Raw genomic sequence first — 18,105 nt, forward strand, 5'->3', positions numbered from 1 at the left:
TGTTAGCTGTACAACGGCGCGTCACATCGACGTTTCCCGGAAGGCGTTTCAACAATCAACTGGCCAGGTTGCTCGCTATTCGCGAACGCGTGGACAACGACAGAGCGAAGAGCGAGAGGAAAGCGAAAGAAACGTAATATTCGCATGAAACGAATATACAGCTGTATTAATTTACGGCACGATCGTTTCGCAAAATGTCTGATTAGCGTCGCCGTCGATTACGTAAATAGCTGTTCGGAGCAGCGCGTGCATAATTACGATGCGATTGCAAAAATACGTTCGCGTGGATGGTTTCCCCAAGTTATTTTTTTTTTCTTTTTTTTATCAAACACGACGCAATATTTTAAAAATAGCATTATACATGTGTTCTTTTTTTTTTTTTCTAAATAAAAAACAGAAGGAAACATAACGATGTGTAATAACGACATAACATGAAACACAAGCATCGATAACAAAACAACGGTATTACGACAACTCGAACTTGTTTCGAGCAAATGCGTTCGCAAACTCGATTTCATCTGATATTACCACGAAACATATGTATGTTCATATAATTTCGCCGAGGGTCTGAAATGCAATTAAATCAAGGATAAGTGGAAGTGTTTACGGAAAGAGTTCAAGGAACTTCGGGATGTCCGCAATTACACGCGATGCCTTCTTAAGGATTAATTTATATCTGCCGACGTAACTAGCTTTGCGGTATAATGACTGTACGACGGATGCAAAGAAAAAAAAAAATAATAAAAGCCGAAGACGTAGATTAGCAGTAACGGCTGCGAGTAGAGTGTATGCGAAAGTAACGCGGTAATAACGCGGAAACGCCGTCGTCTTTTATCCACGTTTCGTGATCATCAACTACATGGAGAACTTGAGCGGCGAGCTCGCGAGACGTGACAAGTCGACCGGCGGCTCGGGATACAGAAATAAACGGAACCTAAGAACAAAGCCGGTAATTGACAGACGCGCATTGTTCAACCGGCGCATCGGCACTCTCGCTTAATTACCGCGGGACTCGTTACCTAATTATCGTCATTAGATAGCATCCCAAGTGGGCGATTCGGAAATGGCCCTTTGGAGCCTGCCGACCACCGATTTACCGAACGCGCACTCAATACACGTGTGTATATTTGAAGTCATCCCACCCAAGATATTTTAACCAACATGATTACTGTTAAATACTGACATAAGTATGCGAGGGATATGTTTCTTGCGCACGTGCGAAGAAATCCAACAGAGGAATTTGTTCGATACCTCTAATTTATTCAGGACATTAAAAACAGTTCCGTACAAAAATATGTTGCAAATAAACGCAGCAAGGAAGAAATAAAAATAATTTCTATTGTTCGAGAGAAAATCCCATTTTTGAAGTATTCTTACGTATTTTATTAAAACTCTCTTTTGTTTTGAGACTTTACCAATGTAGAGAAGCATTACAAAAATTAATCCTGTCCTCGTAAATCGAGATGTTTATCCTTCGAAATGTTTAGAAATTTTTTTTTAATTTATTTTGCAATTTTCTTCGCGTACATTTCACGTTCCACTAAAATTGGTGTTTTTGGGTTAAGAGCCAATTCCCCGTTATTGGCTGCTCCGTTTCGCGCCGATATACCTACAGCACAATAGCGATTCCCTTCTCACGCGATTAGATTAAATCGGCAAAACGATGGATAATGCAAAGGTCATAAGTTAGTTTGCACGTGTCTGAAGTACGATCCGGTCTCTCGACCGGAAAAATCAGAGTTTGCAGCTTGCACACGATGGCGGAATGCACTAACTCGACGAGATAGCGTCTAAATGTGCAGATATACATAAAGAAAAAAAAAAGAAAAAAAAAGATACTTGTCAGATTTCAGAAAAGATAGCGTTTGACCTCCCTCGTATTTCTTTGTCACTCAAAAGTATAAATTCTCCTGCGCCTGACACCTATTCGCTTAATCAACGCAATTAATTCAATACGCGAATTAACCTTTTCAAAACTGTCAAAACAGACTACTTGTTTAATTCTCAAATTTAAATTGTTTGATTAATATTAAATATTAAATTTAAAAAAAAAGTATTATTTATTTTTACATTAAAAAAATAATATGCACATCCAATAAATATCTTTTTAAATTTGACTTTAAAGAATTAAAGTAGAAATAAATGTAATATCACAGTTGAATCTTAACTGGAGAAAAAAAAAGTCGTCACGCGTATTTGCCCGGATCGAAAAAATGTACTGTTTTAACTAAAATAACAAAACGATACGGAGCCTTTTTGCCTCTGTGCCAAGATTTTTCTACGTCAGCCTATACATCCGCGAGCCGCGTATTGTTCGTAGCTGTATTTATGTGAACCACAATCCTGCAGCCGTATTTGCAAGAACGAATGTGCGGAGCGTGGCTATCTGATAGCGCGCGATTTCACATCGCAGACGCGTGTTGGCACGTTTCACACAAACAAAACGAAATATACGGATCTAATTATATATTAATTGTTCGTTCAATCCCCGACGGAAACGTGTATAAAATATTGGTACCGACGACGTATGGGTTCGCGACGATAAAAAGGCGCATCGCAAACCGGTTTGCTTCTTTCCGCGTTAAATACATCCCGATAATGACTGCGGCGTGCGTTTTCTATATGGCGTTTAATAATTCTCAGCGCGCCAAAGAGTTCGCGGAAATTTCATATCCTTTTTCCGGTTCCTTTTTTTTTCTTTTTTCTTTTCTCACCATTTCAACGATATATCGTATGTCTTGACTCGCATGGAGATAATATGTAACGAGCGCAAATGTGCGCGAGTATGCAATGCGCTCACATGAAGAGTGGTTGCTTTGAGATAACCATCGAGAGCACGCCGGTACCTTTGAACGGATAGACAACCTCCAAGTTTCTGCGACGATAAATTCAACTATGTCGCGCGGTGCTATGAATATAAATTGTATTCTATAAATATGAATAACCGCTATCGAAAATATTATACGATCGCGGCAATATTTCTAGAAGCAATTACTTAGATTAAGATAAGTCGAATCAATCTCTGTAATAATTTTGAGTCAGCCCGGTTAATCAATAACAAATGATAAGGAAGTCGATTACTTAGCTTCGCGATTATCTATTTAGTTCGGTGTTACGTAGGGTTTTATATTTTTATAAAATTATATTCTGTATTATACATAAAAAAAATAACAATTGATTATTTAATACTATCGCAAGTAATATCAAAAAAGCTGGAACTAATTAACCCAGAAAAAAAAATCGCGCTCGCAATCGAATGCTACGTGTTGACGACTAAATCTACGGCGGCGGAGATAAAAAAAAAAGGGCCAGATTGATCGTACGAATGCTCTGGTTCTGATCGCACGGTGGATGTCAATGTGAACGTTTAACGGATTAACGAGCGCCGCCACAATTCTCTCTAATATGATAATGAACGACTCTCGCCGTCGTAAGCGGCGTCATTCGCGATTACATTGATCATTCCTAAATTTAATCGTCGTCGTCGCGGTGGCGTCACGCCGACCTGCGATCGCCTTGAATTTTTTTAATTAATTGTTTAGCGCGACAATCCCCGAGTCGTCAACGTTTTCACTCGCATATATTTCCACCGAGCATTACCGCCGCGACATTATTACCGTGACATTCTTATCGATGTACTCCGGTATGAATGCACGTGGCAGGAGCGAGATAAAAGACGGGACTTACACACAATCGTGATTTACAAGCAAAATGCAAACTCTTTGTCTGTCTGCGACCCGACTGCTGTTTGCTGCAGTAGCTCATGCGTATATCGCTAAAGGCGTCACGGCGAAAGGATTACGACGAAGGTAATGATATTTACACATTTATGTTCCGTCGCGCCTGCCGTCTTGGGATTTATTTGAAAATCAAATCGCGCCGCGACGTAACGCGGAACGGAGAATAAGAGAATAAAGGACTTCTCGCGTGACTTTTGCGCGATGAAATGTATTGTTGGAGCTTATTGTGAACGCGATTGCCGGTAAAGGGAATAGACTGTCGAGTTGCTTACATGCTTCTCCAAGTGCGTTTGCCGAGTACGCGCCACACGCGCGGAAGAAACCGAGAACGGTACCGCCGGTTAACGTGATACGCGACGGATTAAACACCTTATCGTCACAAATGTAGAGGGGAAAGGCTCTTATCGTTGGCACACCTCGGACACGAGCACACTGTCACTGCCACTTTCGCGCACCGTTAACAAATGTAGCGCGATTTTTCGCGGCATTTTCTTCCACGCGCGCCAGTACGAGTAAAGGGATTTTTAAATCGAGCGGTGGACGCGCGCGGATAAGAACGTTTAAATAAAACTTTAAAACAAGCGCCAGATCCGGGGAGAACGATAACACGGCATGGTTAACGAGGGAAGAGAAACTAAACGAATTTAAAGAGCGGGTGGAAATTGAAGGGACGGGGGAAGAGAAAGAGAGAAAAGGGAAAGAAATAGAAGAGAAGGAGGGAGTGAGACGGACGAGACGCCGGCAACGATGTCTCTGTACTGACTGACGACGAGTTGTTCGTATAATGTACGTGGAGTACGAGAAAGAGAGAATATTAGGGGGGGACTACGAACGCGAGAAAGAGCGAGACCGGAGTAGGGAATAATGAGGAAAGAGAGAGAGAATGGACGAGAGTACTGGCCGTAAACTGGCGAGAGCAAAGAGACGGAGCGCCTCCGCGAGAGCTCTCCTCTCACGCGAGCGAAGACTCGATTGTGAGCGAGCTGCGTGTTAAACGCTGATAACACGCAAGTTACAGGTACATATGTATTTGTCAATGACACATCAAGGTATCGGTGGGAAACTGCAGTGATTCTCAGTCATCGATAAAAGCGCCGGTTCTTGATTGGAGATAGAGAATCAATGCACACGTAAATTCTAGCGAGTATTATAGTTCGCGAAAAAAGAAAAAAAAAATTACATCATTGATTTAATTTCCTTGTAGTAAAAATAATTTCGTATTATAATCATACGATTGTTCTAATATTCGCGATAAATTTTGTGATATTTTTTTGCATTGTGACGTATTTTTTAATTTATATGATTTTTAGTATGAGATGTAATACGACTCGTAATGTCTGACCGGTGTTGAAACTAAATTGTCATATGGAATTAACTATACTTGTTTCACTTAAAACGATCAGATACCTAGGAACACCTGGGCAATGAAACCTTACTATTAAACTGAACAAGCAAATGGAATTTTAATTAAAGCACCTTGCGTGTGAACTGAGAATTACCGCGAAGGTAGTTATCGCCAGCACGTATTATTATGATTCTATAGAACGGTATGATTTATCTCTGATTTATGAACGACTATTCTCTATAATCGCGATTATTCCCATCTTCCGAAAATTATATTCAAGGGCGAGAAAAGGATCAGTTTGGAAAATTGTACCTGCTCTACAAACATTATTTTTAATGCGCTATAATTTATTAAAAACCTATCGAAGAAACGATAAAAAATATAAAAAGCTGAAAACTCGTTACACGTCTCATAATGAAAGCCTTTCGTGTCTATCATCCTTTTTATCGCATTGCAAATAGAAACGGTCGCGATACAACGTGTGTTCTTCAAATACATGGGATAGTCTCAATCCGTAAAGCGAAAGAAAGACTTGTGACTTAAAGTTTTCTGCAAGATAAAGATGGCCTTCCAATCTCTCGAGACCTTCTTCGATCGCAAGATGAATTCCTTTTTTATTCCGATTTCAATCAAGCGTACATCAATCGTTCGACTAAGTCTTTCGTTGTTCGATTTTCGCGTCTTCGGATTTTCGTTTCCCTCCCATATTGAATCGAATCTCCGCGATTCTCTAAGATTTTTAAATCCATTTCAGGATATTTATTCCGTTTCTCTATTTTTTTCTTGCCTTTCGGTCTTCTTTTTTTCGGTCGAACAAAACGTTGGTCGTGCGATAATAATTTATCGATCCTACATACACAGTGCACTCGAGTTACAAGGTAAACGACTGCTTGCGCAAGAAATGTCGAGTATGCAGCCAGGTTTCGATACCGGAACGCCGGCATGTTACTTTAACTGTACGAAAAAATTCAATAGCGAAATATCGAGGTCACGAAGATTTGAATTATGTATAATGCTATCGTCTTCGTGTGCAATCATATAATATTGATAAATATTTGCTTCAATCAACACCCACGCGTCATATTATCCTACAACGTTAAGATTTATCATCTAATCTAATACCTATCTGTCGTTCAAATAAAAAAAATTTTTTTAACTGGATGCTGATCTAGTTAATTTTACAAGCAAATTCTGTACAAATATTTGAACCAGATTCGAACTACCTCCAATATTATTTTAAAATAAAAAAATGCTAAAATTTTTTAGGCATCTCTCAACCCACGTATACTTATATAAGAAAATAAATTTTTGTTTTTTCTATCCTATTTTATTTGTGTGCGGATTTAATTTTGTTAAATTTGATTTTGCCGGTGACACTGTTCTTTAAACTCAGAAAATATCAAGTGCTCCTACTGTCGATAAACGACGGGTATTTCGCAAGAGAGAAAAGCGAGAGTAGTCGATAAAGTAGGCAATTGCCATAAACAATAATTAGCCTTTTAAAATTTTACGGTAAAAATCTTATCATTTCTTAAATAATCGTATACTGTGCAAAATAATAAAAGAAGTGACATGCTTATAAAAAAAATATTACAACGTAAATTTTTTTTTAATTATACTTTAAAAGATTAATTTAAATTTTTTTTCCAATTTTTGCATGTAAATACGTAATCATTATAAAAATTATAAAATATTCAAAATTCAAAATATATTATAATTGCGCAATCACCTAAATATTCTTCATGGATCATATTACTACTCTTTAAATTAATGAAACATCGGTTTTTCGTTTTCACGATACATACAATCTCGATTCTTTGTTTTGGATAAAGGAGATTTTGCTCGAAGCAACAATTTGGAGCGGAATACCCGTCTAGACGAATGCCTCATTAATATTTATAAATTCAAAACGCGTAATTACGCCAGGAAACAAGCATCGTTGCATAATGCACATGTGTATGACAAAGTGCACGCAATTTCTTCCTCCAATATCTTTCTTTCTCTCATTCCCTTTCTTTCGCTTTTACGTATAAGTCCATGCAAATTTTTAGCATCGCGGATTTTAAAATTTTATTTACTAGATTTATATCAGCCGTACTTTGCGAATACGGACAACGCACTATAAAGATAATTTCATCAACGAATGTTATGCGCAGCAATAAGTACGTTTCATAATTCTCGAAAATTGTGAACCACTTGTTTTTTTTTTATATCTTACAAAAAGTGAATATTTTGTTAACGTTCGCGTATACGATTAAATGGAAATCATTATATGAAACTAATTCAATAACATTATCTTCCATCTTTCCTGTTTCAATTTTTTTAACGACGAAGAGACCAGTATTATATAACAGAGAAACGTAATAAGAATTATTGCGTAATCGTTACGCAATGGATTAACGTAGAAATAATATTGTACCATTTCACGCGTATTGAATTGTAGATAACTGTACTAAATTCTAATTTCGATTGATTTTTTTATTGGTCCGACAGACGGGTTTTTTTTTTCACGCAATTGATGTAATACGCCGCAAATAGAAGCAACTGCAATTAAAAGCGGTGAGTCGTAAGAAATTATTTTTCTTGCTACTCGACTTTGTAGCTACTATTCAAACTCGCGTATTTCATTATCCTAGAATATATGCGGGTTTACGATAAAATTAAACGAAAATTTGACAAAGCCCAATTTCAGAATTACAAAACGTAATTATTATTTCAATTCGATAATTTCGGTGAGCGTACAGCAATAAAGAGACATATCGGTAATCTATTGTCATAACGTACACATACTAATTGCGTTTAACACGGACAAAATGCCAACAAAATAGTTTAGTAATTCTCCGGAACAAATGACAAATATAAGCATGTTCGTGCATTGGATTGAATTATGAATATTAAATAACCGCTTGCAATGGAAATATCAATACAGCGTGCACATGTCATTCTTGGTTGGTTGTGTATTTTTCGTAATGTACGTAGCAAATAAAAAAAAAAAAATAATAATAATAATTAATAAATGTTAGCTGTGCATTTACTTATTTCCGATAAAATTTATTCTGTTCCAGAATACTTCGTAATAAGCTGGTCCGCATTAACGTCTCATTCTGTGCCTTTCATCTTATACAAAGATCGAGTGTAATACGATGATTTCACGCCACAGCGATATTAGCGCTGAATACGAGATATGAATGCTGACCATTATATTCGTAATTAACAAGATCTTATGTCAAGTACCGATTATTACGAGGAAATGTGCACATATTGGAAATTAAAGATTCGAAAAACGCGTGGCGGGTTCCGCCGGTGGATCTTTACGTAGCGTTAAATCTGCGGATCGCGAAGGTCCCTAAGGTACTCAAGTGGCAATGACGTCACCGCTACTTAAATCAACTCGGGAATCTAAGAATGAATGCGGAAGGGCGAAGGACAAGACTTAACACGCCGATAAACGAGTTCAGGCGAATGCAACGGCAACTTCGTTGCCACAAAGCGCCGATTGTGAAGAGACCCCGTTACACGAAGTGCCTGTTGCAGGTACGCGCACATTAGCTGCCCAATCCCGAGCTGAGGAATGCGTTTTACCGTGAGGTTCCTCCTCTCACACCGGCAGGTTCGGATGCTCTTTGTCCGCGAGATCTGACCTGATCCAGTAGCCTACCATCTGCTACCATCTGCCTCTGCAGAGATTTTTCACGAAAGAAAGATTACACGAGGCCCAGAAAAACGTCAGCTACTCGGAGAAACGCGTTCCCCTACGGAACACCTACGTCCAACGTTCGCATTTTTATGTAAATTATTTTATATATAAATTTATGTATATGAATAAAAATGTATTTTTTGACGAATATGAAAATAATTATTTTTTTCACTGAATTTTAAAACCGTATTCATCGGGGATATAATTTCATTATAGATACAACTATTCACACGTTAAAGCTCTGCGATGTTCAAAAGTTGATTTAAAATATATAAATTTTTGAATAATTCGTCGTAACTCGATATCCATCGCGATCGAAGTCAAAGAACAAAAACGGGCAGCGTTTAAACCGAGCCTTATAATTTCAAATAGGTTTCTCCTCCTCCCCTGAGGTCTCTTCCTGCGCCTCGTGTCCTTTCTCTCGCTCCTATGAATGAATACGTGAGCATAAAGCGTCAGTCCGTCTCACATCCGCCTATTTCGGTGCAGACGCGCGCGCCCTTCGCTTTTCGTTGGGGGAGAAAATTATTTCTGGCAGCCGGGCAGCGGATCTTTTCTCCGTGTGTAAAGCAACAACCGCCTCGATTTCCTACATTCGGCCCCGATTAACGATCGTTCAGAAATGTCCGTGGCATCCTCGCGACGCGGAAGGTTACAGGGATTCTATTATAGTACTTATCCTTCCATACTTTGAATCGCTTCTCCGTTACCGGTAAATTCCCGTGAACGTGAGATCTCCTACATACAAAGAACCCTGGGATTTATGCTTTGTGTCGAAGACAATAGAACTCAAATCTCTGCATAATACCGATAGTTAGTCGAAACTCATCGACCGAAGTGTAAAAAGTATCGAAATAAATGTATATTTCGTACGGGATAATTCGTAAAATAAAAGAAAAAAATTTATACAGAGACTCAATCGAATTTTCCTGCAATTATACCGCCGAATTTGATACTGTTTGATTTAAATAAAATATCAATAACATAACATATCAAATATATCGTAACGCGTAATTTAATTCGGAATTTTTGTATCCTGAAATATGGATGAGGGAGGCAATGACGTAAAGCGATGCAAAAGTTTTGTTTGCGGAGGGAAAGCCGTGGGAAAAGTTAGTAGCCCATCGGGAAATAGCGCGTTAAAGCGCATCAGGTAAAACGCGGGATTCTTACGAATATGCAACGTCTTTCCAACGACTTCTCTTTCAGAAATAATTCGTACAAGCCCGGCCGATCACTCTCGCATGCGACGATATGAATGCAACGAGTACGTTCGCGCGCAAAAGAAAAACGCGTATGCGCTGCGTACGGGGCGTAATATATCGGTATATCGGCACGGTGAAACTGGACGCTGACAGCTGGAAACTGGTTTCTGAGAGAGCTCGCGTACGCAAACGTGGCTACGAAGAATCGAAGAAAGAGAGAAGAGAAGATAAAGCAAAAAAAAAAAGAAATAAAAAGGCCGAGGTCGAAGGAGAGAAAAAAAAGTAAAAAAAGAAAATAAAATATTTTATCGTAGAGAGAATGTTTTCCAGAGCGGTTAAAAATTGCACGGTGAAAGATAAAATGTATAATAAATACGATCAGTTAGTAATTTTGCGAGAGATACGTAGAATTTAAAATTAAACCTTTTTTTTATATTCGATAAAAATGCGTTTCCACGGAATTTTGTTTTCAAACGCGGCGTTTACGAGATCGTTTGAAGGCACAAAAATCCGATGACGATTCGTGGCACGAGTTGAATTTTTGTCGAGCCGAATTCGAAAAGCAATCGGAACAATCGGCAAATGAAAGTAACTGCGGCGAACGCGGCGAACTCGTGTCAACGTACGGCGCGATTCAGGGATTCTCACCGCAGACGCACGTGCAACTTCGGACACAGCCCGTTCGTACGAGACGAGACAAAGGGAGAACGGAGCGAACGGAGACGGAGGCAGAATACGCGAGTACGAGGAACAGATAAAGTCGGGACAGAACAGGCGGCGACGATGACGCGAACGCGTCTCGCTTGCAGCGCGAGGGCGGTGCATCGTTTTTCTCTTCTCGCGGCGCGCATCGCACGTCCGTGATTGAAAAAAGCAGCACGTACGATGTTTTCGCCAAGAAATTCTTTTATCACCGATCACTGGGGATTAATTCTGTCTACGTTAGACGCGATCTTTTAGATAGAAACACGGAGGTGCGAAAAGTTCAAAAACTCTTTACCAGCGATATAATAAATGAGATAAGTTTTCACGTGCGAGACGTTTCGCAGAGTATGATTATTGTATTAAAAATTGAAAAAAGCTAAATCATCGATTTTAATATGGATACAATAAAAACGATTCTCTTGATTATAATACAAAACGAATGGCATTGGCACGGTTGTTTTTACTTCGCTATTTCTTGCTCTCGCATAGCAGATGCAGGAAGGACGAAGTAAAAAAAAAAATTAATAGATCAGCGAGTTACTTTTCAGATAATACAAAAAATTGTTTTTTAAAATTTAATAAGTAAAAAGAAAGATTTAAAAAAAATGAAAAATTGCACGTATAAAATATAACGATGATTAGCTTAAATGTTTCACAGATTCAAATTAAAATCGAACTTGTTTATGACGCCACACCGTGTCACGTGTCGTACAATTTCAAACGTCAAATAATAAGGAGGGTCGCGGACGCGGGTAAATGGAGAATAGACGAAACTGCCGCGCGACTTCTCGCTGCCTCAGGGTCCAATCTTTGCACTCACCATCATTTTTTGCTGAGATCGGCGTCGACGAAAGGTGAGCGATACCGTTGCACGGTCGTGCGCGAGACCGAGGGAACGTGCTTCACTCGCGGCGTGCGTAATCGCCGCACTGTGCACGCGTCGCGATTCGAAACGGTACGGCGCGACTCGCGGCACGATCTTGGCGCGGAAAAACCAAGCACGGGTCGACCGGCAGCATGCCGGGTCCGAAGCCGGAGCGAAACGGAACAGACGATGGACCCGACAGCGACGCAACAAGTGACAACCTCCGCTCGCGAACGCTCGTAGTTCGCGGTGAGATACATGTGCTCGTCGATGGCGCCACTTCTCGAACTTTAGCGAGAGCTCTCTTAAATTTTTTTTTTTTTTTAATATTCGGAGAAATATTCAAAAAGAAAAAAAATGGAAAGAAGAAAAAATTGCATTTTTTTTGTGATAAATATAACTTTGTTCCCGTGACGTGGCAAGAAGAAAAAAAAAGATTAAGATAAATAAACGTGTATATAGACTTTCACAGAAAGAACGTGTGTTATTAATTTTTTATTTCTGTGTAGTATATTTTTGATATTAAAAATGTTAATGATTTTAAATCATCACAGATAATTTTTATTTTAAACAGTAGATTATGTTTGTCGGGTTATGACGATAGAATAAATAATGCAATGCGACAACTTTTTAGATCAAAATACTGTAACATTAAATAATGTTAAAATTAATATAAATATTATATTAACTATGTATGAATATTTATATCAATTAAATTAACATATATCAGAAGAATACTACACAGAAATTAAATTCCGAGATATAAAAGCAGAAATTATATGCTTCTTAAATTTTCAACCTTAGAAAAGAATTTAAGAAACGCTCATAAAAAATATTAATGTTGAAGTTCTAAACTTCAATCTTCATTAATTTACCGACCGAATTATTAATTCTAGATTTTAACATCTTCCTCAAACTGCGCGGTAGAATTGCATTCGTACTAGATATTCTAGTAGTCTTATAAATTTCACAATTAAATTTCAATCTCAATTTTACAAAATTCTAAAAAATACATAATTGTAAAAATTATTTTCCACGTATTTGCTTAAAAAGTCGCCCGACAGATGACAGCACGAATACTGTACAGAAACCCGTACGTATCTTCATAATGAAGTGGAGAGAGTTCTAATTTATAGTTTCGTAAAAAATAAAACTGTTGAAAGTTATTTAAATTTTTATACAGTTAAGCAAGAAAAGAAAATTACTTTCGCATAATTAATTTAAAAATAACTTTAAAATTAATTTAATTTATTTAAGAAGCATATAATTATTATAACGTTATTCCTGCCGAGTATCGTTTTTCTTATTGTTAGCAAAAACTGACCACGCGACAAGTTGTCATTGCTCGAAGTAATTGAACCTGATCTTGTTACAGAAGTAAAGTATCGTTGCGTGGTAAACTCTTAATCGAATGAGTAGAACGGATTGATCGAGATAAACGAACCGAAGCACTTTTTCATCTGACGATACCACGAGCGATATGTCGATCGGCGTATGAATGATCCGTCATTCCGGCGTATCAAAGAAAATAGCAGAACTTTCTTTTCGGGGAGCAGTTTGATCTTGATGTGGCGCCTAGCCGAATATTTTCTCTCTTTTGAGAGCACGAAGAAATCACTTACGACAGATTACAAAGATTGATACGAGATTCGTCATGCGGTCCATTCGGATAGGCACTTTCTTTTCACGAACGTATGTCCCTTTTAGGATCAACATCGCAAGAAGCTTTCTCCCACCCTATTTTTTTTTTCGTAGGTTTTCTTTAATTATATCTACAGCTTCAATTTAATTCATTAATTTCAAAGTAATTGAATTTATGAAAATTTTAATCGAATTTTAAAGCAAATATAAAATGTTATTTACCGGCGCTCGCGAGAGGCGGTTGGTTCTGAAAAGGATAAATCGAGGAAAAGAAGATTGCCGCGATTTTCACGGCCGCAGAGAGTGACGCTGGTTCCGCGATTTCTTTCATACAACGCGGAGACGAAATGACACGGCTGATAGGGCATAACTGTAGGAGCCAGCAGGGTGCCATGGCATTCCTGAATATAATGTACCGTAGGAGTCCGTGTCTTTACTTTCACTACTCGCGGTCTGATCTAAGACGCATTGTCCCTCGCGGCGACATCATTTTCCATCCTAAAGGACTGTTGAAGCGATTTAGCACGGACATCAATTAAAACGAGCGGAAAGCGATAGAATAATTGATTAAATATTTCCCGCTGCCAATTGCGACAGCGTAAATCTTTTTAAACAGCGATTATTTCGTTCCGACGTAAGTCGGACAATACCTTTGCCGTACCATCAATGGCAGGATTGTTCGTTGGAATTTGAATTTACATCGCGTTGGGCGAAGACGAGCTCACGGATTCCAGCGTGGCATAAATTTCGCGAAACGTGTGTGTGCGGCGCCGGCAATCAAGATAGTGTGGACGGGTACGATATTAAAAAGGAGTAACACGTGGGTATACGGCGTCGATCGGCTTCTAAATCGCAGATGAAAGGGAAAGGAAGAATTACAAGAGAAGCTACACACCTCGGTGTCTTTGGGACTTAATTGCTGATGGCGAAGTGAGAGTAAAAAAAAGAGAGAGAAATAAAGAGGGAAAGAAAGAATAATTAATATTCAATTATTCCACTAAAATTTTACGAAAAACTAATTTTATGTAAGGCTCATTTACATACTAGCAATTTACTATCCGACACTATTGCATGTATTACATATTTTCTTTTTCAGTTATATTAATTATATAAAAGATTTAGACAACGTCATTGCTGAGAAATGTCTTGAGATGTTACTTTTTACTAATAGCCTTTATGCATTATATAATATTTCACAACTTTTCTATTTTATTAATAGTTCAATTAAATTACATAAAAAAAAAAAACCAGCAAAATGGTTTTAAATAAAATATTTTTATATATAAACTTGAATATCGCCCACGTATCAAAATGGAATATTTTTCTTATCGCGACGTATTGGTACCATGGAATAATATATTTTTGTCAAATAACAAAATATAAAACTGTGTCGATTTCGATAATGGCTCGGAAACGACAATTGCATGACATTTTGAGAAAAAACATTCGGTGAATGTTTATGCAGAATTTCAGAATATTTATTTGACATGTGTTCGCAAGTTACGCGCGTATTTTCGCGAAATAAAATAATACCATCGAAAATATTGTCGCGTTAATTTATCAGGCAACGTGTACCGCCGTCTCGCCAGCATATATGGCAAATGTTCTGCAATGAAATGTGAAAAGGTGCGCCATTGCCCAAGATCGTCGACTTCTCTCAAAACCTTTAATACTTTTTTTTATTCAATTTCCTAATATTAAAAAAAAAAAAATTATAAAAATATCTAGGCGTAAAAAATTCGCGATTAAATATAAAGACAGCAGCACCCACCCAATATGCAGATATTTTAACGTCATACGCTACCATCTAACGTACGCATGAATCGCGAGCTTGCAAAATGTAAGTAGACGGAACAACCAATGTAGGATAATAATTTAAAACTCGAGGCTCGTTAATTTCGTACGAAAGCCAGCGCAAAAGCTCCGATATTCGCGACATCGCGTGCATATATGCGACATAAGGGGGTAAGTGTTCGCGGATCAGATATCGGGGTATCGTACGCACGGTATCGCGAACGGTTTTAGCACGGGTGGTTGCTGGCAGAGTGAGAGTGCCATATATATAGAGAGAAGGGGAAACTCGACTCGGCACTCTAAAGTACACAGCCTCCGCGATTGCAGTGGTGTGCTCTTTCGGTTTCCTTCCACCAGGTTGTCTCGCCTGATATTCATTTCCTCGCGGGCCTCACGCCAGTGATAACACTCGGTTACAAACCGGTGGTTTCCGCACGTTAGCAAACCTCAGAAGGGCACCCGCAAAGGACAGAAATCCGCCCTAGGCCGCCGACATCATGAAACTTACGCTATTCACGTGAGTACGCCATCAACGGCTCACGAGTCCACCGAGAGTAATTAATTTGGTTTAATATAAAAAATGAATTTATTCATAATTTACTAAGTCCTCACTTTCATAATTAAAAAAAAAAAAAAAAAAATTATCACGGATTTAATCAATCTTGTTTCTCGATTTCTTCCGCTAACTTAAACTACTTTCGCAATAACAAAATTGCAATCGCGTTTTACTTTGGCAGTGATTGCATTATGTAACGGGCTTCTCTATTTTTCTTACCGAGTATTTATTTTGCTGAACGAAATCAGGCGACGCATTTCTTCGTAATTTCAGAGTAGGAAGAGCGAAAAAAAAAAATTAAACATTAAGAAACTGACTTAATGGCAGTAATCCCTTTACATGTATTACATTGTTCAGCGATAATAAGCGGTTGAAGCGAAAAAGGATTAACGTGACGTTCGCCAATTTAATCATTCGCCCGTTAATTTCGCACGATCGTATAATAATTTCAAGGCCGATCGTATATTCGTGATTGAAAGGTATATGTACACGTTGTTTCAGGCTTAATATCTGTCATCGTGTTACCCATAATCAAAATTGCTAACGCCCGCGGAAATTGCGGCTGCCAAGCCGCCGAGAACTTTCAATCGCGGATCGATTTATGACACTTAATAGCCAATATATCCTGTATCGTTTAGCGTGGCGTTTCCACACGGACCGAGGATAATGCATACTGGCTGCCGATCGTAAAACACGTGTCCTGACTCTGTAAGAAGTTATTCAATCACCGCGTTTTATAAACCGACGCCTATTGATTACTTCACGCCACCCTCCCGTTCGTCGACCATTACCGATCGGATTCATATTCGGGCGCGAACGCGGCTGCGAGTCGAGGATTAATAACGGGATGCAGAGAGGCACGTTATGCAAACGAGCGAGTGCAGTAGCTAACTCGAAGTCCTTTCCTGGTTCTGACCAGGAAATTGATTAGAAAACATAGCGAGAGTGAGAGCGCATAACGGAGATTATTATTTAGGTTATTTAATAAACGCATGTTTACTCTGGGAAAAAAATCTAGAAAAAAAATCTTGCAAGATTTGCCATTGTTTCTTTTTAACGTAAATACTAATGAGCAATGTGTAGTAACGCTTTCGTTCCTCAGTCAGAGTAAAGACAAAACAGAGACGTTTATTACTCGTATTTTAATATTTTTCTTGAACCGACATTTCTTAAGCACGTAAAAAAATGCATCAGATGCAGCGTATAATAAATTCACGTTATAATCAAAGGAATAAAGATTCGAATAAAAAATATTATAACAACCCGAGAGACATATATATGTTGCATAAAAAAAAAGAGAAACTAAAATACCCCAACTAAGTATAAAAAAAAAAAGAAAAGGAAATATATAGAAAAATAATGCATCTTAATTTACACGAAATATATATTATTTACTAAATTATATTTTAAATAAAATTATTATTTAAAATAAATTAAAGTATTTTGTTCATAAAAAGAATTTATTTATTAAAGCTAACGATAATTACTTAATAAAAGTATCGCAGAGGTTCACGATTTCGTCCTCAACTTGCATGAGAAACATAATAAGTCTTCTTTCAACGAATTCAGAAGAAAAAATATGTAAGGAGGAAAACAAAAATGTTAAGATATGCTAAAGAATTAGCAGAAACACAATGGCGAGAAAAAGATGAGAGGTTTAGAGATGACAAAGACTTTTTAAGGGAGGACTTAAAGCCCACGCGTGAACGTTAACGACATCCTGCAGGCGGAATATAATGCGAATGCAATCGCTTCCCTCCAAGGCGAAGTTCTAGCAAGTTCAGTGATCCCACGTCACGATGCGACATAGTCGAGACGGACGATGAATTACCTCACTCGCAAGATATAAATCAAGATTTGCGTACGTCGGGAGGTATTATGCTAACGCGAAAATATATTCCGCATTCGGACAGTTTCGCAGTCCCCGCGCACAACGAGGATTATGCTCATTAATTACGCCGAGTGGCTATTCTCGTTTGCCGGTGAACCGGTTCACCGATAAAAAGAAAAAGTAGATCGCAGATTCCACAGGTGGGTAAATCAATTGCACGAACATGACTTCTTGTACGTTTCATTTTAACTTTCCACTAAGACCTTTGTATTAATTATTGCCGCTCCGAAATCTCGAAATATATATTTCTTTTTAATTTTAAAAACTTTTTTAGATTTCTAACAAGAATATTTATGTAATAGTATTTTTACTGAAATAATCAGTGGCTAATGATAGTGATAATTTTCGCACATTTCAATTACTAAAATATTAAATTTGAATTTTTTTTTTTTTAATAGAAAAAAAAGAAATAAATTGCAAGACGTAAATAAAATTATAATAATTCTAATGAGAATCAATTCGTGTCAATCAGCATCGCGGCATTATCAGTTACATTAAGATATAAAATAGATTTAAATATGTATGTCAGAGATGCAACATCTTGTTAATAATTATAAGTCAATAAATTAATGGCTATTACTTCCCTGCTAATTTAAATCAATGTTTTATATTACTTAGCAATTTGTCATCAACTCTTATTTAAAATATTTATATATGTATATGTAT

At 37.8% G+C, this 18,105-nt stretch overlaps 1 protein-coding gene across 2 annotated transcripts in view; it reads right to left on the reverse strand.

The window, feature by feature from the left end:
• LOC139109532 (uncharacterized) overlaps window positions 1-11,759 on the reverse strand; it is a 174,378-nt gene extending 162,619 nt beyond the window's left edge. Inside the window, exon 1 of one of the 2 annotated variants that reach the window (XM_070668643.1) lies at window positions 11,513-11,759. The gene's annotated coding sequence lies outside the window, so the exon portion shown is untranslated. Of the gene's footprint in view, window positions 1-4,012; window positions 6,656-11,512 lie in introns of those variants that run through there. The other variant, XM_070668642.1, reaches the window with a different exon arrangement.
• Window positions 11,760-18,105: the final 6,346 nt, after the last annotated feature.

This window comes from Cardiocondyla obscurior, linkage group LG18 (genome assembly GCF_019399895.1).
Source record: "Cardiocondyla obscurior isolate alpha-2009 linkage group LG18, Cobs3.1, whole genome shotgun sequence".
Classification (NCBI taxonomy): domain Eukaryota; kingdom Metazoa; phylum Arthropoda; class Insecta; order Hymenoptera; family Formicidae; genus Cardiocondyla; species Cardiocondyla obscurior.